The following is a 7,867-nucleotide window of genomic DNA, read 5'->3' as shown; positions in this document are numbered from 1 at the left end:
CACCATAATAAGTCTGGTTAACATCTGTCACCATACATAGTCACAGAATTTTTTTTCTTGTGATGAGAACTTTTAAGATCTACTCTCTTAGCAATTTTCAAATACGCAATACAGTATCATTAATTATAGTTGCCACGCTGTACATTACATCCCCATAACTTATTTATTTTATCACTAGAAGTTTGTATCTTTTGACTCCCTTTACCATTTCACCCACCCCTGACTTATTGCCTCTGGCAACCACCAATCTGTTCTCTGTATCTATGAGTTTGGGTTTTGTGTTTTTTTTAGATTCCACGTATAAGTGAGATCGTATAGTATTTGTCTTTCTCTGTCTGACTTATTCCACTTAGTATAACACCCTCAAGGTCTATCCATGTTGTCCCAAATGACAAGATTTCATTCTTTTTTATGGCTGAATAATATTCTATTGTGTGTGTATTTACACACATATATATATCTATCACATTTTCCTTATCCATTCATCCATCGATGGACACTTGTTTCTATGTCTTGGCTACTGAAAATAATGCTGCAATGAACACGGGAGGGCATACAGTCATCCGTTAGCATCCATTGAGAACTGGTTCCAGGCCCCCCATGCATACCAAAATTTCTGAAAGCTCAAGTCCTTTATATAAAAAGGCGCAGTATTTGCACATAATCTACGCACATCCTCCTGTATACTATAATCACCTGTAGGTTACTTATAATATCTAATATAATGTAAATGCTAGGTAAATAGCTGCTACACTGTATTGTTTAGCCAGCCCTGGTGGTCTAGTGGTTAAGATTTGGCGCTTTCACCACCGAGGGCTGGGTTTGTTTCCCGGTCAGGGAACCACACTGCCCATCTGTCAGTTGTCATGCTGTGGCAGCTGCTGTTGCTGTGATGCTGAAAGCTAGGCCACTGGCATTTCAAATACCAGCAGGGTCACCCATGGTGGACAGGTTTCAGCGGAGCTTCCAGACTAAGACAGACCAGGAAGAAGGACCTGGCTGCCCACTTCCAAAAACTTGGCCAGGAAAACCCTGTGAAGAGCAGCAGAGCATGGTCTGATACAGCTCTGGAAGGTGAGAGGATGGCCTAAAAAGTCTGGGCAGGGTTCCACTGTGCCGTGCACAGGGTCACCAAGAATTGGAATCAACTCCACAGCACTAACAAAGACAAAAACGTTCCCCTCCCTCACCTTCCTCTGTATCAGGTCCCCCAACTCCACACCTCTCTTTAGTCATTTTTTCTCCAAAGTCATACAATGCCATACACACTACCTATGTATATTCATATATAAAGGAGAGAGGACAGTATTAAATAAAATGTGAATAATACTTTACAGAGTTTTTCCTATCATACTTTTTTTTCACTGAGCAATACCTCATAGAATTCATTGCAAGACCTCTGCTATGGCTCTAATTGATTCTTTTTAACGACTGTTTAATATTCCACAGCGTGGATGAACCATGATGCAGCCATTCCCTACCAATAGGCCCTCACTTGTCTCCAGTTTGGACCTCTACAAACAACACTGACAAACATTCTTGTAGTCATGTCATCACAAACTTGAGACTTTTTCCCATGGGATAGATTCCCAAGAGTCCGATTCCAAGACCAAAGGCCATATATGTATGCCAAATGTTAATAAATGCTGCCAGATCGTCTCCAAAAAGGCCCTGACATGCCACATTTCCTCTCAGCCCCCCCGTAATGATAGAGTTCTTTTTAATTTTTGCCAATCTCATGGATATAGAGTAATAACTCATGCTCACTTCAACTGAAATTTGTCCGATTGTTTACAAATTTGAGCTTATTTTATTTTTATTTAGCTTTATTTTTATCAAAGTTCTACATCTACATAGCTCAACAAAGTCAAATAGGGACTTCTGAATGAAGAGGGCAGATCAAACACCCTCTTTTACTTCTGCTGCCTCCTGAAATCCTATTAAAATGACGGTAAAGATGTGAAAGGCATCTTTAAGAAACTTAAAGGCATAAGGTAACTCACAAATAGTGTGTGACTCCTAAACTTGGCTGGTGGCATTCATTCCACTATTTTGTATATCTTCTCATATGTAAAAAATACTACTGCATTTGCAAAAGTCTGGGGAGGGTATATTAAAAAAAATAGAACATTATTCAGTCATAAAAAGGAATAAAGTCCTGCTACATGTGACAATGCGGATGAATCTCAAAAACATATGCTAAGTGAAAGAAGCCATAAACAAAAGGCCACGTATTATATAATTCATTTTTAGGAAATATCCAGAATAGGCAGATAGAACATAGGCTGGTGGTTGGCAGGGGCGGGGGCAGGGGAAATGGGGAGCAACTGCTTCACAGGTCCAGGGTTTCCTTTTGGGGTGATGAAATGCTTAGGAACTAGATAGAGGTGGTGGCTGGACAACATTGTGAATGAACTAAATGCCACTGAATTGTTCAATTTGAAAGGGTTAGTTGTATGTTATGTGAATTTCTCCACAATTAGAAAGAAAAGTCTGGGGAGATGAAGGGAGGAGGCATCATTGGCGTCCTCAGCAGTTCAGAGCAGGCAATATGGAGGGTTCACAGAGCCAAGGCAGGGGGCTGTCAGAGCATCAGGGCCACGTGGGTGAGTGGGAGGCCCTTCTCCAGCTGGAGCGGCTGAGCCTGCCCCAGTGCCGCCCTGAGTGGAAAGCAGAGACGTGGGGGAGTTTAGGGGAGACCCTGATATTTGTCCCTGGATTTTAGAAAAGGAAGTGAATACAGAAACTGATGCCTGCTGAGCCCCACTCTGAGAAAACCTCACGCACCAACTGTGCAGAGACTGCCCAGTGGCAGAAGCCACCAGCGTCATGCTAAGCTGGGGACATCCAGCGCTCCTCGCAACCTTTGACAGGCAGCAAACACAAGGTCACCGGGTCAGATCATGCCTCTTCTCTTTCCCTTCCCTCCCAGAGACTGGAGCGGGGGAGGGGGTGTCCCGAGATAAGAAAGGGAGGAGGAGTCAGGGAGCAGAGCAAGCCCCCTCCCCTTCACTCCCTGAGACTGAGGACTGGCCTGTGCTGGGGGAAGTGGGGGGAAGAGACTCAGTTAAAGTGAACTTGAGTTGAGAGTTTTAAAGTGGATCAGATTGGACTTTTAAAAGCAATGGGAAGTTAGGGAAATTGCCCAAGATGTTGGTGAGGAATATATGGTCCAGTGGAGAAAGAAGTCAACAAAGAAAAATAAGTCAATTTTTTAATTAGAAAACAAGTAGAAAAAATAAATACAACATAAATACCAAGAGAGCAGTGTACAGACTGATCTCCATTACTTCAAGACAGCGCGAAGGGAGCTGCTATTGTGCTCAGCCTGCCTGTCCCACTGGAAACATCGGAAGCAGTGCAGTTCATGCTGTGCTGCTCCCTAAACTACACGCTGTCCTCAGAAGGAGGGCCCTCTCCACCCCTGCCTCACCTCATCGCAGCCCCCTCCCTCCTCACCTCACCTGCAGCGAAGGCTGGTCCTTCTCCCAAAGCCCACGGCCGAGAATCGAGAATCGGGGCTGTCACTGGCTTCGCTTCCATTGCTGCCTGCTCCTGAGCAGCTCCTGCCAGCCGCTCTCCCACCCTCTCCGCCTCCACATCTTTATGTGTCACCTGCCAGTTCCCCATCACTCACCATCTCTCCTTGAGGATGTAAGAAACTGCTCAGCCTCATTCTTCATCCCAAATTCCACCGCACAGCTGGGTCATTTCAACATTCATTTGGATGGTTTTCACTTCCATTTTATTTCAGCCGCACACTGGGCCTTTTCATCAACAGAATCCTTCTACCTTGATATCTTAAACCTCAATACTCCATCTGCTGACCATGAACTTCTGTTTCTTATGGCAATGTTATCCTTCCCATTGCTTCAGTCATTAAGTATTCCTCTACAAGGTCACTTTAAACGGACGTGTAATTCTCCATTTGTGGATGCACCAGAGTGTATTTAAACCATCTCCTGGTGCTGGACATTGAGAATCTTTATATTTTTATGATTGAGTGCCTGCTGGGTGATACAGCTGTGATGAACAACGAAAAAAAAATCCTGCTTATATTCCAGTGGAGGTAGGGAACACACACACACGTGCACACATATACACGTATATATGTATTAAGAGCGATATGTCTAGTGAACATAATAAAGCAGAGGATACGAAATGACAGAAGGGAGGACTGACTATTTTAGAGGCACCTTCTGTGACCACCCTCTCTGATGAGGCCCAAGTGGAGTAAGGAAAGAAGCTAATCAGCTCTCCATGAAACAAGCAGCCCAGGGAGCTGCTGATGAGAAGGTCATGAGGTGCGGCCAGCTTGGCAGGATGCACATCAAGGAGGTCAGCATGTTTGGACCACGGTGACACGTAGGAAAGGAGAATCACAAGATTGGGTCGGGTCTGTTAGGTCATGGTGACTTCTGAGTTGTATCCGTAAGGGAGTAAGAAGCCGTTGGAGAGGTTTGAGAAGAGCAGTGATTTGCTGGAGCCCTGGATTAGGGTGGCAGGGGTGGAGGTGGTGACTGCGGTTAGATTTGGGATCTATCTGAAGGTAGGGTCTAAGATTTGCTGGTGGATTGAATATGGGGCTGTGACAGGGAGACACAGAGAGAGAGGCGACCTAAGCCACCAGCTGTACGAAGTTGCCATTTAATCAGATGGAGGGAAATGCATCAGAAATGAGTGGTTTGTGTCTGAGTGTGTGCATGTGTGGGGGAGTGTATCTTGGACACAATAAGTTTGAGATGCCTAGTGGATGTCAAAAGGAGGTGGGGGGTAGACAGACATATGAATCTGGATCCAGGGGCCAGGTTTCCGCTGGAGACATAACTTGGGAGTCTTCAGTGACTAGAACCCACGAGACGATGGGCGCTCACATCCAGGGAAGGAACTTTGGGGGGCACGCTGGTATTTGGAGACAAGACAGGATGGGGGTTCAGCAAGGAAGCTTGAGGAGCAGCCCCCAGTGAGGTAGTAGGAAAAACACAGAGGCCAAGATCCTGGAAGCCAAGGCAAGACAGTACTTCACGGAGAGTGTGGCCAACCATGTCAAAAGGTGATTGGAGGTGACAGAGGACAAGGAATGTGAAGGAACTATTGGATTGGCACCATGGAGGTTCTCGGTGACCGTGACAAAGTAAGTCTGGCTGAGGTGACGGAGAGAAGCCTGACCAGAGTGAGTTCAAGATCAAAAGAGAGTCAGTGGAGAACTGTTGGACTTTTCCAAGGATCTTTGCTGCAAAGAAAAGCACCCGAAAGGAAATATGAAGCCCCTCCCCGCCAAATAACAGGAACCCGAGCAACGCCCAGGAAGCTCTCCGATGCGCCGCACCGAGGTAAACACCACAGCAGTGTCTCCCGCTCCCAATTCTAGTTAATCAGAATACCAATTCTCTCTTTAATTCTAGTTTATCACTTATCTTGTGTCTTTTATTTTTCAGTGACTATGTCATTCATTCCCAAGATGTTTTTTTAATATCCATTTGATTTTGCTTCATATCTGCATATTCTGTTTTATTTTTTAATAGATGTTATTCCTTCATTTATCTCCTTGGGGATCCTAAATATATGTAACTCAAGGTATAGTAATAAACATTTATGTGGCCTTTCTGTGCCAGGCACTGTTCTAAGCATTTTATGTGGATATAAAATCTCATTTAATCACAAGCACCCTCTAAGGGAGGCACTATTATTATCCCATTTTACAGGTGAGGAAACTAAGGCACAGGAAGAGCAGTTTAGTAAACTGACCAAAGTCTCACAGCTAACAAATATCAAACCCAAGTGTCTGGGTTTGAATCATTAGGCTATGCTGCAAAACCTGCCCTTTACAGATATTTGTACACCCATGAGAACAGCATCATCCAAGAGTCAAAAGGTGGAAGCAACACAGTGTCCATCAACATACAATGGAATATTACTCGGCCTTAAAAAGGGAGGAAATTCTGACACATGGTACAACATGGATATGAATTTTGAGGACAAATGCTAAGTAAGTGAAGTAAGACAAATACTGTCACATTCATAGAGAAAGAAAGGAGAACAGTGGTTGCTAAGGGGAAGGGGGGGAGGCAACAGTGAGGAGTTACTGTCTAGTGGTACAGAGTATCCGTGTGGGAAGACGAAAAGTTCTGGAGACGGATGGTAGTGATGGTTGCAAAACAATGTGAATGTAGTTAAAACCACTGAACTGGACATTTAAAAATGGTTAAGATGGTAAGTTTATGTTATGTATATTTAATCACAATTTTTTTAAAAACTGTCCTTTCATTTTCATTTCACCTGGAACCAATAATTTTCTGATGGCTGACTGTGTGGGCCGCTTCATTTTACCACTGTGTATCTTCCTATTCTGCGATAGTGGTCTGCCGGCTCATCCGATGCTGCCGGAGGTGTTCGTGGTACCCACACGTTCAGGGGCTCTCCCCAACCTGTGCGGTTTGTAGTGTCTCTGCTCAGACTCCAAGGGCCCCCAGGCCAGACTGTGGTAGTGACGGCTCGGCTCCTTCAGCTCCAGGGAGTGAGGGTGGCCCTGTCCTCTCTAGGGCTGTGGGCTTCCTGCCAGCCAAGGTGCGACGCAGTGGTGGCTGGACTGCCCTCACTGTGCTCTCCTGCAGACACCAGAACCCAAGTGCTGGCTGACTTGGCTCCACACCCACATCCTGTGGAGCCCTGTTACTCCAGATTTCCAGCTCCACCACCTGCTTTTGAACTGGAGCCCAGAAAGCAGCCGTTCTCACCTCTGCTCACGGGTTTAGGGTTCTGTGCTGTGGAGATGGTTATCCTGTTTTGGGCAAGGCTATGGCTGTCCTCTCCTTAAAAATATATATATTTATCTATCTATCTGACTTGCTTAGAACAGGTTGGAGAGAGCTTCTTACAATACCATTTAAACCACTAAATATCGCTTGTAAAGTGATTTTTAAAGGCATGCTTGCAACTATATCCAACACGTTCAATTACAATGCCACATCCCGGATAAAACTTGTAACTATTAAATCCACGTTAAGTTTCTTTGCCTCTCCCATCCTTTTTTTTTTTGTTTTGACAATTTTGTCAAGTGACTGCTATAAGCATCCAAAACTACCATTGATTGAGGTTGTTTCCAGTTTTCCAATCAGGATTCTGTTTTTTTTGTTTGTTTGTTTGTTTTCTCCGCAAATCCCCCAAGTACATAGTTGTATATTTTTTTAGTTGTGGGTCCTTCTAGTTGTGGCATGTGGGATGCCACCTCAACATGGCCTGGTGAGCGGTGCCATATGTGAGCCCAGGATTTGAACCGGCGAACCCCTGGGCTACTGAAGCGCAGCACGCAAACTTAACCACTCAGCCACGGGGCCAGCCCAGGATTCTGTTCTCAATATGAGGATAAGATGGATAATATGAGGCTGTGGGAATTTGGGGGGCAGGTGATGGAACCAATCTGTATCTTGACTGTAGTGGTGATTATACAACTCTATGCATTTGTCAAAACACAGGACTGTGTACTGAAAAGAAAAGCTTTACATTATGTAAATTAAGCCTAAATTTTTTAATCTGCCCGATGACCTGGTCTACACTTCGACTCGGTTTTCTGACAAGTCCTCAGTCTCATTCTGGACTACTAGACTGGCTGTCCCTCAGGAAATGGAACCATCACCCGGCACAATCTAGGAGTAACCCTTTTCACCTCTGGGTGTTACAGCCCACCATTCATTCAATCCCATTGATTTTACTTCCTGCATATTTCTCAAATCTCCTTTTTTTCCCCATCTCCACAACCACAAATTTAGTTTTTAGCCACTATGGTCTCTTCCTCTTAACTGGTCATCCCACATCCATTCTTAGCCTTCTCAAGTTCACCCTCTAAAGGTAAGAGTGGGCTTTTCCT

The sequence above is a fragment of the Equus przewalskii genome, chromosome 2 (genome assembly GCF_037783145.1).
Source record: "Equus przewalskii isolate Varuska chromosome 2, EquPr2, whole genome shotgun sequence".
Classification (NCBI taxonomy): domain Eukaryota; kingdom Metazoa; phylum Chordata; class Mammalia; order Perissodactyla; family Equidae; genus Equus; species Equus przewalskii.
Note: the sequence above shows the minus strand (reverse complement) of the source record.